This window comes from Oryctolagus cuniculus, chromosome 4 (genome assembly GCF_964237555.1).
Source record: "Oryctolagus cuniculus chromosome 4, mOryCun1.1, whole genome shotgun sequence".
Classification (NCBI taxonomy): domain Eukaryota; kingdom Metazoa; phylum Chordata; class Mammalia; order Lagomorpha; family Leporidae; genus Oryctolagus; species Oryctolagus cuniculus.
This window is the reverse complement of record NC_091435.1, coordinates 814,756-830,296: the sequence shown is the minus strand read 5'-3', so window position 1 is coordinate 830,296 and position 15,541 is coordinate 814,756.

Sequence of the window (15,541 nt, the reverse complement as noted above, 5' to 3'; positions counted from 1 at the left end):
ACATACCCCTTTTAAAAATTCAAATAGCTCTCTGATAAACCTGCAGTTCCTCTCCAGGCCCTTATCGAGAACCATGAAAACCCCCCTGCAAGCAAGCCCTGCATGCATGATTTCAAACATTCTGTGCTACATGTTTTAAACACTCTCTGGGGGAAGCACAAATCCACTCAGAATTCCTAGGAAATGACAGAACACTCCACCTCAGAACGCGGGTGCCCCTCGGGCAGCACCCGTGGGCAAAAGGTCTTCTGTCTACCACGAACTAACACAGGAGTGGGCACTGGAGCTGGCGTCCGGACACCCACATCCCACACTGGGTGCTCTGGCTCCCAACCCTGCTTCCTGCCAGGACACAGCCCGGGGGGTGCGTGACGACTCTGACAGTGGGGACCTGGACCGAGCCCTCAGCTCACAGCTCTGGCCCTGGTCATGGGGTGTTGTTGGCATCTGGGGACTGAACAACAGAGAAGAGCGCTCTCTCTCTGCCTCTCAAAAAAAGAAAGAAAGATAAATTAAGTAAATATTTAACTTAAAGATTAGTAAGAATTAAATAAGAGTAGCCCCTAGTAAGGACAAAGTAAAAAATTACAGTTATAAAGCAGAAAAAGAGTTGAATTAACAAATAAAAACATAACTCCTAAAAACAACTCACTAGATCCCAACAGGAATGGGGAAGGGGTGCCCCTGTCTCCCCTGCAGATCCAGTTCCAGCAAAGTCGAGGCTAGTGACAGAGACACCACTGACACGCAGGAGAGTGACCAAGATGGCAGAACACAAGTAACACAGAGAACCCTGTAGTCCTCAGAGACACGGACGGGTCAGCAGCGGAAAGTGGACAAGAACGATGCCAAACCCCAGGAGACAGCTCGACCCTCAGACACTAAGCAGACGTGATGAGAAGGCACGCGTGACCTGACGGGAAGACGCCCACCCCTGGGTTAATTTACACAAAAGGAACCCGAGTGTCCTGCCAGTCCTCCGGGGCCTACACGGATTTACTCTGAAGTTCACTGAAAAAATAAACAAGAAGGGCCAGGGAATTCGGGAAAACGTCAGCAGTGGCAGAGGGTGTGAGCCGCTCCTAGACGCTGTCCACACTCAAAAGTGCGGCGCTGGTGCACGCGATGGCAACATCCAAGAGCCCGGCGCTCGCCGCACTGGACGCAGGAGGCAGCACCTCCGGCTGGGGAAGATGGGCCCTTCAGTGGCACTGGTGACTGGGTGCCCACCCACAGCTACACCCTGGGCACACTCCAAGGGTAGGCCCGAAGGTTACACAGAATCACACGAGCACCGGGAGAAAGTGTGTGGCCTGCTTCACAGTCAGGGCTTGGGGGAGCCTTTCCGAATAGCGGTCCCAGTTCCACATCGAGAGAGGAAACGAGAGGAGCCGAGCACCCTTAAAACACAGCATTGCCCCTGACCACCCTCTCACCCGCCGGAAAAAGAGCAAAACACCAGGGATACGCTGGGAGCAAACACTTGCAAACTGCCAACAGAGAGTGCCCCACTTAATCTCTACTTTCCAGAAATGGAGAACAATAAAGCAGGGGTGCAGAACGAGCGAAATGGAGACGGTGGGTGTCCTTGGCCCGCATCATACAAGCAAGGGCCCAGCAGCAGCCCTGCTGACAGCAACCGTGCAGCACCGTCCCTCAGGCATCGGGGTCGCCCGCCCTGAGGTCTGGTGCTGATGTGGTGGGCAAGGGCCCTGGCGGAGGCCCGCCGTGTTCCCCGGCCATCACCCAACATGGCCCAGCCCTGTGGAGGTGGGGGCTGCAGCTGGGCTCCCCAGATCTGTCCTCCGACGGCATACGTGCCAGAGCAGGAGGCGACACAGCCACGGGGCTTCCTCTGCAGCGTCTTGCGGCAAGGCGCTGTTCGCAATGACAGCAGGTGCAACAGGGCGGAAACCCAGCCGTGTGAGGATCCAGGGGTGACCCACGGTTGCTTCCGGCACACGCTGTGCCTGGAAAAGCAGCATGTGTGGAGAACTCTAGAGGTGTCCCAAAAAGAAACACTGGAGGAGTTGGCCAGAAACTAGGAAGCAGAGGGGAGTGGGGCAGGAACAGGCCGGGAGCCGGACCTTCTCAGAACAACCTTTGACATTTGAGCTTTGAACCATGTCAGTATTTCCTGTATTTGAAAAATTTTAAAGACAAAAAGTTCCTGACACTGAAAACATGAAGAGCAGTCAAGCTAGAGGTGGGCACTTGGTGCAGGGCTGAGACACCCTTGCAAAGCCACATCTGAAGCATCGGCACAGAGGTGTCGCTGGGGACGGCCGCTTCCCATCAGAACGCCTGAGTTTCAGCCCACGCCATGCTTGACTTCAGCTTCCGATTGGCAGCTCCGGCCATTCTGGCCACTTGGGGAGTGAACCAGCAGATGGAGGACCTCTCTCTCTCTCAGCCTCTGCCTCTCTGTAACTCTTTCAAATAAATAAATAAATCTTTAAAAAAATAAATCTAACTATGTACCTTATTGATAACACAACTCGACAAAAGAAAAAAATCTCAAGTACTCTTAGAACATTGTTTTTACCATTCAGCCTTAGTGTGACAGAGGTGAAAAACAACTGAACTTCATCAAAAATTTAGAAGAAAAAAAGCAGCTGTAAAAGAAAATTGTGGGAATTTAAATATGACCTGATTATTAGATGCCGTTTAGGTGCTGTTTTAATTTGGTTACCAATTTAGTAAGGTACTATACTTATATAAGAAGTCGTTTTTCTATCTTTCTTTAATTTTTTTGTTTGTTTATTTGAAAGGCAGAGTGACAGCAAGAAGAAGAGAAAGAGATCTTCCATCTTCCACTTGATGCCCCAAATGGCTACAATGGCCAGGCCTGGGTCAGGCTGAAGCCAGGAGCCTGGAACCCCATCTGCATCGCCCATGTGGCTTGCAGGGACCCAAATGCTTGAGCCACCATCCAGTGCTTTCCCAGGTGCGTAAGGTGAGGAACGAGTCAGAAGCCGGGCAGCCAGGACTGGAACCACTCTGATACGGACGCCAGTGTTGCAAGCAGTGGCTCAACCCACTTAGCGCAGTGCCGGCCCTCAGCCTCCATGCCTCAGAGATGAGGACTGACGCACTGATGTGTGAAACAGCACAACGTCATAACTCACTTAAAATTCTTTTGAATTTTTATTTATTTGAAAGGGAGACAGAGAGAGAGAGAGAGAGAGAGAGCACTAAGACCAACCTCCTTTAGTTCACTCCCCAAATGCACACAATGGCTGGGACTCTGCCAGGCCAAAGCCAGGAGTTGGGAACTCAATCCACGTCTCCCACGTGGGTGACAGAGATCCATGTACTTGAACCACCACCACCACTGGCACATGAGCAGGAGCAGAGCTGGGATCCAGGCACCCGGCCTTGTGACAATGCAGGCATCCCAGCCAGCACACTACCTGTGCAGCAAATGCCCACGCCCACTTAAAACATTCTAGCCATACAGTCACTAGAGGAAGTCTGGCAAAGGCAATGGATTGACTCAGATGACCACTGGAATGTTCTCCGGAATATTCTCTCCACTCTGTGCTCAAAAAGTTTTCTAAATGAAAAAAAAAGATGTTGAAAAAGACCAAGGGCAGTCTAATTCAGACAACAGATCCAGGGGGAGGCGGCGTTCAAGCTGATCCTTGCGAATGAGGAAACTCGTGCTCTCAGAGCCAGGAGGGTGACTCCGTATTCCAACCTCTTGTAGTTTGCATCTTTCCTTATCTTGAAAAAGCACTCCCTCAGAAAACAAATAAACTATTACGAGAAAAAAGCCACTCTCCTAAGAAATCAATTCTTTGCAGCTAAGCTTGCACTGCACCTCTTACATAAACCAGATGCTCTTGTCTCCAGCCAGCAGCTTCTCTGGAAACCCTGACAAAGCCTTGAGGCAGCCCAGCTGCTCCTGGTGCCGAGGAGAAGGGGGAGTCTGTGCCCCCCTCCACCCTGAAGCGCACTCATCCACTTCCATTTGCCCTGGCAGCTCCACCTGCGTTCCCAGCAACGGCAAAGGGAGGGTGGGGTCCCGGGCAGGGCCGGGGCACCTGGTGGGGACAGCTGGGTGTCCGTGGCTTTAGGCGTGAGCCTGCTAGGTGGTGACGGCTTGGGCCAGGTCCCCTGACTGCATCTGTTCCTTCCCTCCAAGGCGCCCCATCCACAGTGATGGCTCTGAAACCAGCCCATGTCCACACTTAACTGGCAGCTTCCTCTCTCTGAGCAGAATGGAAACTACGGGCACCCCACAACATCTGGATGCAGATGGCTTTGCCAGGGACTGTGTTTTGTGATTTCTCTTTTCCAGAGGAAGCTGCCCTGCTATGGAGCTGGGGTGGGGACATAGAGCACGCTCATCTCAAGGAGCCGGAAGCCGGGCTGAGGGCTGGCCCCTCACGAGCTTCTGGCTGAGTGTTCGCTGAGGAAGCCAATGTGTTTAGAAGTCAAAGTGATATAATCCATATTCACGATTGGAGGAGCAAGAAAACTTGACTTCTTTTTAAAGAGTATCCATTCATCAACCCCAATTGCCAATACAAAGGTGAGTCTTCACTCCGAACCCTCAGGTGGATTTCCACAGACTGAACAGCAAAACAGTTTCTGGAGCACCCGTCAACCCCTGGCTGCACTGACGCGGGACACGAAGCTAGCTGCACCCAGCCTCGTAACCAGGAGCTGCTGCCCTGGGCACAGCTTAGGGAAGACGAAATAAAGCAGCGGAGCTGACAGCTCCTGCGGGACGTGGGCAGTGATGGATGGGGGTTTACAGTAGCAGGGCCTTCTCCTTCCTCGTGCTTCTCCACTAGGGCAGGGCCAAGCCAGCATTTCCAGCCACCAAACGCCTGCGTCCCATCCGCTGCCTGCACCTTCCGGCTGCTTTTCTGCGGTTCCCATCTCGCGTTCTGCGCGTCTGTTCATCTCCAGCCAGTTGGGCCCAGTGCAGCTCCTCTTCAGGCATGCATCTGATCTCCGCTCCTGCCAGATGGTCCCCAAATGTGGCGGAAGAGGCTGAGAGCAGCTGTGGCGGTGCCGTTCCCTCCGGCGAGGCGGCCCGGCTGTGCCGAGCGAGACAGGGACAGTTCCATCAGGAGGTTCCAGACTCGGTGGGCTGCCCGTGAGTCAGGCCGCGTCCAGAGGTGACCGTGCAGACCCCGGTACAAGCAGGAGGGGGCTGGGCCAGCATCTGCCATCCACGGCCGCCACCTCCTCCGGCGAGGCCTCAGTCCCAGCCCAGTCCTCAAAGCAGAGGTTCTCCGCCGCTGTCACACGCCCACAGCGCTGAGAAGGGGTCCCAGGCCAGCCCTGGCCAGCCCCGGCCAGCCCCGGCCAGCCGGCTGTGGACGGAGTCTGTGACTTCAAGGAGCGCCGGCTGAGGGCGAGGAAAAGCCCTGGGCACTGCCTGCTTGCACGCCCGGGGGCTCCAGGAGGCGAACCATTCACGGCCCAGCGGGACGAGGCCCACTCCCGCCCCTCGCTGGGGCAGAGGAGGCCCCGCGGCTGGCCGGACACGGCTGCGATTTCTTGAGTGCTGCGCCCCGTCGCACGGAAAGCTTCTCAGAAAATGGCGTCGTCGGCGTGCACGCTACGGCAGGGGTGCACACCTGCCCGAGGCCCCTCTCCCGGGGGCTGGGCTCCTGCTTCCACGCGGACCCCGACCCCACAGCGCCAGCGCCTCAGGACGGCCCCTCTGCAGACACCGCCGCCCACGCACACACTGCACACCGGAAACCGCCCGTGTCAGCCGGGAACGCCTTCCCAGAATCCCCCAGGAGCTCCTCCTTGCGCCTCATTGGACAGAGAGGCGTCACGTGTGACTCCCCAAGCCAATCGCAGTCCGGGGCCCGCCCTCAGCAGCCGCGCCTGGCGCCTCGCGAAGTCTGGGGCAGCGCGCGCTGCGGGGCCTCGGCCTGGCGCGCTGCGCTGTGGCGCGGGCGGGAACCCCGCGGCCCACGGGCTGGCTCCCGGCCTGCGGCGCCGCCGACCGCCCGGCAGGGCCGCGAGCCGCTGACGCCGCGTGTTTCGCGCCCCGGCCCCGCTGGGAACTCGGAAACGCGCGGTCACGTTTTCGTGTGGGCCGACGGGTGCCGATGGCCGCTCGCGCACCTCCCGGAGGAGGCCGTGCCTGCCAGGGCCGTGGAGGGCGGAGGCGCCCGGCCGGCCAGGAGGAGCCGGAGGAGCCCTGCGCCCGCGGGTGGCGCGGGTCTGCGTCCTCTCCACTCTGGGCGGGCTCGGCTCTCAGTATCAGGAATTTCAAAAAGGAAGGAGGCGTCGACTGGGGCCTAGACGGGGGAGACTTCCTTGACGCGAGCGAAGGAAAGGAGGCGCCGCGAAGGAAGCTGCTGGTTTCCATGGCGACGGCAGGGCCGGGCCGGTGTGGACCGCGAGGAGTCCCGGGGACCCCGAGCCGTGTAACCCGCTCTGGCTTCTGTCGCTGCTCCACAGAACTGACTCCTTAGACACGTGCACACAGGAAGAGGCAAATCTACGATGTTTGGTTGGACATTTAACTCTCCTCTTGGAAATATTATTGAGGATGTATAAAACCTGATCAACCGTAATGAACTCAGCCCAACTGATATTTACAAACGTCAGCTACATCCGGTTCAAGCTCACGTTGAACATCCTCCAAGATAGCTACGTATTGAGGCATAAAACAATGTCAGATTAATGAGTGAGTGAAGAGTGTGTTCTTTGGAATAGAATTGCTTAGGAATCAATAACAGAAATATACCTGGAAAATTCCTAGATATTTGGAAATTAAACAGTACACATAGAAATAGCACAGGAATCAAAGAAAAATATCACAGTGGAAGTTAAATTGCAAGCGAGGAAGGAAAAACATGATAAATTGGACTTCGTGGAAATTTAAAACTTTTGTTTTCCAAAGAACACTCTCATGACAGTTAAACTCTGTGAATGAGAAAAAATAAATGCAAACCATATATCCGATGAGACGTATCCAGAGCATGTGAAGAACCCTTAGGCTTCAACAATAAAAAATTAAAGTCGATAAAGAACTTGAGAAATTTCTTCAAAGTTGTAAATAACCAATAAACAAAACATTGTTCAACATTATTAGCTGAACAATCAGGGAAATGCAAGTCAAAACCCACAATGAGACCACTTGACACTGACTAGGGTGGCTGTAATAAAGACAGACAATAACAGGTGTTGGCGAGGACATAGTGAAATTGAAACCCTCATGCACTGTGTTAGAAGATGTAAAATGCTGCAACCAACTTGAAAAACAGTTTGGCAGTTGTTCAAAATGTTACCATGTTATACATGTTACCATGTGGTCCAGTAATTCCACACCTACACATATACCCTAAAGAATTGAAACATGTCAACTCAAACATTGTACACAAATATTCAGAGCAACCTGTTCATAATAGCCAAAAAGCATAAACAACAAAAATGGCCACCAAGTAATGCGGTGGATTGGTAAGAGGCAGCATCTCCATACGCTGGATTATTAGTCCACCATAGAAAGTATTGAAGTTGGCCAGCACCGCGGCTCACTAGGCTAATCTTCCACCTTGCGGCGCCGGCACACCAGGTTCTAGTCCCAGTCGGGGCGCCGGATTCTGTCCTGGTTGCCCCTCTTCCAGGCCAGCTCTCTGCTGTGGCCAGAGAAGGCAGTGGAGGATGGCCCAAGTGCTTGGGCCCTGCACCCCATGCAAGACCAGGATAAGTACGTGGCTCCTGCCATCGGATCAGCGCGGTGCGCTGGCCGCAGTGCGTTGGCCGTGGCGGCCATTGGAGGGTGAACCAACGGCAAAGGAAGACCTTTCTCTCTGTCTCTCTCTCTCACTGTCCACTCTGCCTGTCCAAAAAAAAAAAAAGTATTGAAGTTGATATATGCTGCAATACAAACGAATCGTGCCTTATCTGAGTGAATGAAGCCAGTCACAAAGACTGTCGTGCGGGTCCAGTTTTGTGAAATGTCCAGAACAGGAAAGTCCATAAAGCAGCGGTTGCCTGGGGCTGGGAGGATGCAGATGGGGAGTGACTGCTGATGGGTGCAGGGCTCCTTTTTGGAGTGATAAAGAGGTTCCCAGTGTGATGTTAGATAATACTATGAAGTATATCTCAATAAAGCTGTTACTAAAAAGCTATATACTTCACACACAACATCTCCCTTTTCAAAGTATACAATTCAATGGGTTTTAGTACAATCATAATAGTACCAACCATAGTATTATCAACTGAAGATTGAGAACAACGTGAGGGTGCTGGCATTTACAGCATCTCTGCAACAGTGTACTGGAGTTTCTAGCTAAGTGCAATAAGGCTTAAAAAAAGAAATAAAGATTATAAAGATAGGACAAGAGGCTTTAAACCTCTTTGCTCACAAAGGTAATGATTGTTTTGCAGCAAATTGTAAGTACCAACAATAGCAAAAATGTAGAACTAATAAATGAATTAAATAAGGTCACAGGATGAAGCATCAATATATAGTACTCAATAGTGAATTTCACATACTCAGACTTAGTCTGGTTATAATGAAATACTTTTAGCAGGCTAACTTTATAAAGAAAAGAGGTTTACTTATCTCATATTTCTGGAGATCCAAGGACAAGGCAACAGCATTGGCTGGACTCCAGCAAGGACCCCGTGGCTGGTGACATCACAGCAGCAGGGGCACGTGCGGGGGAAGTCACGTGCCGACAGGAAGGCAGAGAGACCCTGTGGGACTGGGCCCAGGCCCTAGCAACCACCACCCTGTGAGAACCCGCTGCACTAGACTCCCATGGGAAATGCCTCTGTCTCCCAGCGACCTAGAGACCTCCCACCAGGCTCCACCCTGTCAAGGTCCACCATCTCCACCACCACGAGGAGGCCAAGCCATGGAACAGAAGTCGTTCAAAACAGACTAGTGTTTATACAGGCCACCTAAGCAATTTAGTGGAGGATGAAACTCTTTCCAAAAAACTGGAAGGAACTGGTTAATAGGAACAAACATGAATCTTGATGCCTATCTCACAGCGTCCAGGAAAGCAATTCAGGGACTGGTGTTGTGCTGTGATGGGTGAGACCGCCGCCTGCCGTGCCGGCGTCTCAGCTGAGTGCTGGTCTGACTGCTGCACTTCTGATCCTGCTCCCTGCCGATGGGACTGGGAAAGCAGTGGATGATACCTCAAGTGCTTGGGCCCTGTGCCCGTGTGAGAGACCCAGAGAAGCCCCTGGCTCCTGGCTTTGGTCTGGACCAGTCCTGGCCATTGCAGCCATTTGGGGAGTAAACCAGTGGATAGAAGGCATCCCTGTCTTTCTCTGTCCCTCTGTCTCTCTGTCTAAATCTGCCTTTCAAATAAATAAATATATCTTTAAAAATATAATTCAGGAAATATAATTCATGAAAAGCCTAACCACAAAAGCTTACAATATAAAGCCTCAAAGAAATATGGAGCTATCTTTGCAACCTTTGAACTGAAAGGGTATACAATTTGACTTCATCAAAATTAAAAAGTTTCGCATGTCAAAATTTATCATTAAGAAAATCAGTGGGCAAGAGGCAGGCATTTCACGTAACTGGATGCCACTTGGGGACACCCACATCCAAGATTGGAGAATTGGGGTTCAAGTCTCTGCTCCTGACTCCAGCTCCCTCCTAATGCACACTTTGGGAGGCAGCAGGGGTTGGCTTAAGTAACCGGGTCCCTGCCACCCATGTAAAACAACTGGATTGAATTTCTAGTTCTCAGTTTTAGCCTAGCCCAGTCCTGCCTATTGTGAACATTTGGGGAAATGAACCAACAGATGGTAGGTAGCTCTCTCTTTCTCCATATAAATTTTGTATCTCTGTCTGTGTATCTCTTTCTCTGACTTTCCACCTCTCTCTCTTTTTCTCTCTCCCTCTCTCTTTCACTCTCCCAAATAAATATAAATGAATAAGGAATTTTAAGATAAACAAGTCACAAAATAAGATAAAATATTTATGATACAGAGATCTGAAAAATGACTTGTATTCATAATATATAAAGAACTCCTACAATTCAATAATAAAAGACAATCCAATTTAAATTAGACAAATGACTTGAAAGGTCTCAAAATATGCATAACAATAATCATGCCAATCTCATTAGTCTTCAGAAAGATGCCAGTTAAATCGCTGATCAGATACTGCTTCCTGTACGTACTGTATAGGGTTAAGATTTTGAAGGCTGATGGTACCGGCTGTTGATGAAGACCTGAGGAACTGACTGTGAACAGACCGAAGGTGATGCCACACAACGCACACAGCTGTGATCAATACGTTGTGCCCCTAACATTTGCATTGGATGTTTTCTACAAACTGTTTTGTATTTTTCCCTCCTGTTGTGAAATTGCGAATTCAGCCCCAAGTATGCAGTGTTTGGCGTGTGGTCTCCAAACCAGATGTGACCCCTGTGAGGTTATCTCAGAGCCCAGGGAGTTTTCAAAGCCTGAGGCAGGATCTGGCATCTCTTACAAGCGACTTTCATTTCAAGGGAATCTGTGGGCTGCAGGGCAGGCCTGCCAGAACTTTCCCAAGAACAGATTGCGTCTCTTCCTTTGCTCTGAGTCACATGCCTCCTTCACTGCTGGCACTGACCTCGCTTGGCCGTGGCAGCCTCACCCCATATCCAGAGAACCAACTGGGTCAACGGGGCACCCACAGCACAGAAGTGTTAAGTCTTTGCTTTATAGGTGGATTAACTAATGTTTTTTTCAGGGCCCTTCAATGCACATGCTTTGTCCTGAAGGAATTAAGTTTTTAGGGTGTTCTATAAATCTACTGTCCGTCATATTGCTCTTAAGCAATAATAAAGGAAACAAGCATTATTCGTAGCAGGGACCTAAATCCACTGAGACCACCACCCACTCCTCACTGGAGGGAGCCAGCTGAGCTCCAGCAGCAGCAAATGCTGGGGCCTCACCCCCATCTGCAGCGCTGCGCAGGGATTTCTGAGGAACATTACTGGGAGGCTCTGGAATGAAATCACACAGTAAGCCAGGACTGGGGATCTGGCTGTGTTCCCCCAATAAATCTCTTCCATTCTCAGAAAAATAAAGCAGGGAGCCAAAAACAGCAGCCCAGTCCATCTGTGGTGCAAGTAGAGGCCTCACATGTCTCCCAGACAGGGCTGCACCAGCTCTGTGTGCGCTTGTGGAGACAAGCAAAACGCAAGCCTCCATCCTCCCAGCCTGGCCCCTGCCCTCTGGAGGTCCCGTTTTAGTTACTGCCACCAGCCACAACCACCTGCTCCACACCTGCCATGGGCCTACTGTGTGCCCACGTGTCCATGTGTCTACAGGGAGCTGGAGACCAATGAGAGCTACGGAGGCGTTTATTCAAGAGTATACAGCTCTCAGCAGCAATTTGAACTCAAACTCAGGGCTGAGTGGCTCTTCTCATCTCTTTCCAATAGGCCTTCTTTGCTCCATAACACTGCATTGTCAATGGGGGAGGAAAAGACGAAACCCATGCCCTCACAGTTGTACATACAATCGGGGAAGAAAGCATCATCACACAGCCAGGTCCTCAGTGGCTCGCTCCCCACCGCATGTGGGAAGAAGGAGCACCTGATGGGAGGACAGAAACACGAGTGTAGTTCTGGTGCCCACCTTCTGTGTGGTCTCAGGGAAATCACCGCTTGTCCTTGCCTCGGACAAAAACCAGAGCCCAAAATGGAGCAGAGAAAGTAGCGTCCCCATGCCCATACCCAGTTAATGAGAGGTCACAGCACAACCCTGTGAAACGGACACAGAGGAGCAAGGTCAGTCAAGAACGCCAAGAACACAGATGGGGGACAGCTAGACTGACAGCAGACACCATGGACAACACCAAGGGGCACACAGTGATACTGACAGATAAAACCTAGACTGACTGCAGTACCCCTGGGGATACAGACGATGCCCACAGAGAAACAGCCAGACCCCCTGCCAAAGCCCAGAGACACAACCAAGACATACAGAGGAACGACCAAGCTCACTATACAGCCTGAGGAATACAGGCACCTACTGAGGAACAGCAGAGTAAGTCAGAGCCCTGGGATCCACCGGGTTCCCACTGAGGGGCATCTGAATTAATAGGAGATTCTCGGGAAGGCAACCAGAGTAAAGAAAACAATGGAGGAATAGCTCTGTCCAACAACCTGTTTTATACCCAGCTAAGGTTTCACTCAAGCAACCAAGGGTGGAGTTGTGAGCCATGAGAGTGAACTGTTTCAAGTCAGCTTCAGGGAAAATGTGGCGTGCTTGGGTCAATCTCCCCTGGCAAAGCCGTCAGCGCCTCAGTGCAAAGACAAAGCCCAGACCACTGTCAGGACGATGTGGTCTTGGGGCACGGAGGGAGCTGGGGGAGGCTGTGACTGCAGCTCCCTTGTTGAGATGCTGAGAGCTGGACATTGTTCAGTGCAGTAACAAATCCTTAAACTTTGTTAATCTGGGGAGAAGACAGCAGGCAGAACCTGACAAGCCTTGAGGAAGCCATGGTCAGAGCTCAAAGGAAAGTGACAAAAATGTCCTTAGAAGCAGAGAGAAAGGGGACCCTCGCTAAGCAGTGTGGAAGCTTGACAACCGGGTCACCGAGAGACGTGCAGGCGAGAAGTTCCAGTGAGCTGATGATTCCGTGTGGAGGTAGCCGCACAGGCGTGAAGGAAGGGGCTCGATTCCATGTGGAGATGGCCGCGCATGCCTGAGGGGGCTGCCTGGACCCTGAGAGGCCAGAGAAAGCGGTGAACCAGGAGGCCACTGCCCACATCCCCTCCAGCTGTGTCCTCACTGTTGTTCCAGGTCAGCTGACGCGTCCAGAGCCACAGCTGCCCTCGGCTGCTGACCCAGTGTGCGGCCTCTGCCTTTGCTCTGGAGCTCTGGGCCACGGTGTGAGGACTGCCTGGAAGCCGCCATCTTGTGAGGAAGCCGAAGCAGCAGGCGAGGCCGCATGGCGGGGCTCCAGCCGGCAGCTCCTGTTGAGCTCTTCCTTCGAGTCACCCCGGCCCAGACCCCAGACTCATGAGCGCAGAAGCTCCCAGTGACTCCAGCCCCACTGTAGGGTCGGACATCAAGTGGCGAGATAGGCCAGGCCTGCTGCATTTTGTCCGAGTCCCTGAGCCACAGGATTGGGGAGTGTGACCATCTCACGGCCGTTGTCAACTCCGGTATGTTTTGTCCTCGACTGTTCATCAGCACTGGACAGCCAGAAGAGAAGCCAGGAACACCCACAGCCCGGGACACTCAGTACGAGATGGATTGGGAATAACTTCAGCCAAAGGGAAGATGCATTTAAAAGAACCGCACAGGTCCTCAGAAAAAAGCTCAAAGCGTGGCATCTCCGGTACACTAACTTCTTAAAAGGTTCGACTCTAAGTGAAAATAGCAAGACGAAGCAGAGTCCACGGTGCAGCTGCAGCTTGGGGTCTCAATGTCCTGCGGCAGAACGAAAACTCAGCAACTTTGGCCTTGGGAAACTTCTGGTGTGGAATGCGTGAAGAATGTTGAGGGTGGGCTTTGACACTTAGAAACGCGCGGACTCTGCCAACACTCATGGAAAATGGTCGTTATCTTTTCAGTCTTATTTATTTATTTGAGAGAGGCACACAGACAGAGCTCTCTTCAGCGATGCACCCCCCAAAAGCCCACGCTGCTGGTATGGGGTCGGCACCTGTGCCACCAAAGGAGGTGGCACAGCCGAGGCCCTGGTAGCCAAAGCTCCTGTCCTAGGTCCTGAGGGCAGCAGAGGACCTGGTCCAGCCCCAGGTGGTGCCACTCCGTCCACCATAGCCCAGAGCTGGGCTCCCTGCAGCTCCCACCCAGAGTGGTCCCCACTCCAGCTGCATCCTTCTGGGTCCTTGGGGTCAGAGACACCGTGCAGGAGAAGTGCAAGAAGGGGCCGGGATCAGACGTGCTGGTAGATGCCCAGCCCCACGGAGGGCAGGACAGAGGGGACAGCAGCCTTGAGAGGAACCGTGTTTGGGGAGGATAGAAATTGGGTGACACATGAAGGGACCTCCTGAACCGCCTACCCCGGCTTCTGCGTCCCCCCTGACAGTGCCAGCAGCTTCGGCCTCACTCCCCTCCAGGACACCTGCCTGACATACACTCATTGTTCAGACAGCCATGTCACCTCCAAGAGCGAACCCTCCCTCCTGGACGGCAGACACCGGTCATCTCCAGCCCACGAGGGTCCGCCCCTCTGCAGCACTGGCCGCCAGGCCGGCGTCGCTTCCAGCAGGGGGCACAGGACTCCCAGGGGAGTGGAGGGCCCCACGCCCCTTGAAATGAGCTTCGAGTTGAGCACTTGGTCTCAGCTTGGGTGGGGAACCCAGCACCCAGGGCACCAGCAGCTGTGTCCGCTGAGTAGGTAATGTGTGTGCACCAAGGGGGGGTCCCAGGACAGACACAGGCAGAATCTCCCTGCTGGAGGCCGCACTTGGCCAGGGCTCTGCTCCCCTGGGGGACCTGATGTGGACCTTCTGAGGCCACACCCCTGCTGGAGAGCAGGGACTCAAGTCCCCAGGTGAGGACGGGGCTGGGTCCCAGCTGTCAGAACACCAGCTCCTCCAGGACCCTGCTGCCTGCCTGGGCCTTTGGGGCCCCTGCTGCCAGGATGTACCCCCTTTGTGAGTAATGGGCCTGTCCCAGACAGGGGGCCCCTGGGTGAGAAGAGCAGTACTGGCCCTGCCCACGGTCATCACCCTGACACATGGCCTCTGAACCCACCTGCCGTCCAGCACCTGGCCTTGAGAGGGCAGTGTGGGCGTTGGCACACCAGGCAGGCACAGACGGGGTGGCATGGCAGCTGGCAGTGCCACCACGCGGGAGAATGCATTTGGGGCGTCTGCACCGTGCCCAGCCAGCCCCTCATGATGGAATGCTAGAACATCCACAGCCTGTTCCGTGAAACCCCAAACTGCCCAGACACCTCTGTGCACAGCAGGCAGGGACGGCACATTCAAGCCCACCTGAGACCAGACTGCAGGGGCGCACAGCGAGACAGACTTTCAAAACCTCACACCGACGGAATCAGACTTGCAGGGCTGTCAGGTCAGGACGGGGGCTGCCACCGGTGGAGCCGAGGGAGGCTGCAGGGGCACTGCCTTCCTTCTGCCCAGCTGCTGTGCCCAGTGTCCACTCTGTGCCGTGGTCCTCTCCTGCAGTGCGTTCCTCCAACCATGTGCTAGGAGAGACATTGCAGAGCCTGCAGGGCCCGGTCTCTCCTACCTGAGGGCTTCTCAGCACCCACTGAGCAAATCCACAGGTCACAGTGGCAAGGCGGCCACTAGTTAATCTTCCTGGTAAAGAGGGGAAACTGAGGCTGTGTGGTGCTCCAGCCAGGTGCAAAGTGTCCCCAAGCCTGACTGTTCACAGCTGTGCCGCAGCTGGAGAGGGGGAGGGAGGGCCCTGGGCTTCCTGAAGATGGGCCCAGTCAAGAATAAACAGTTATGAATGGATGGTGTGCAGTGGGCTGTGAGTGGATGGGTAGGAACGAGTGGGTATGAATGAGGGGTGTGTTGTGAGGGGTCGGTTGTGAAGAGTTGGTTGTGAGAGATCGGTTGTAAGGGGTGTGTTGTAGGGATGTGTT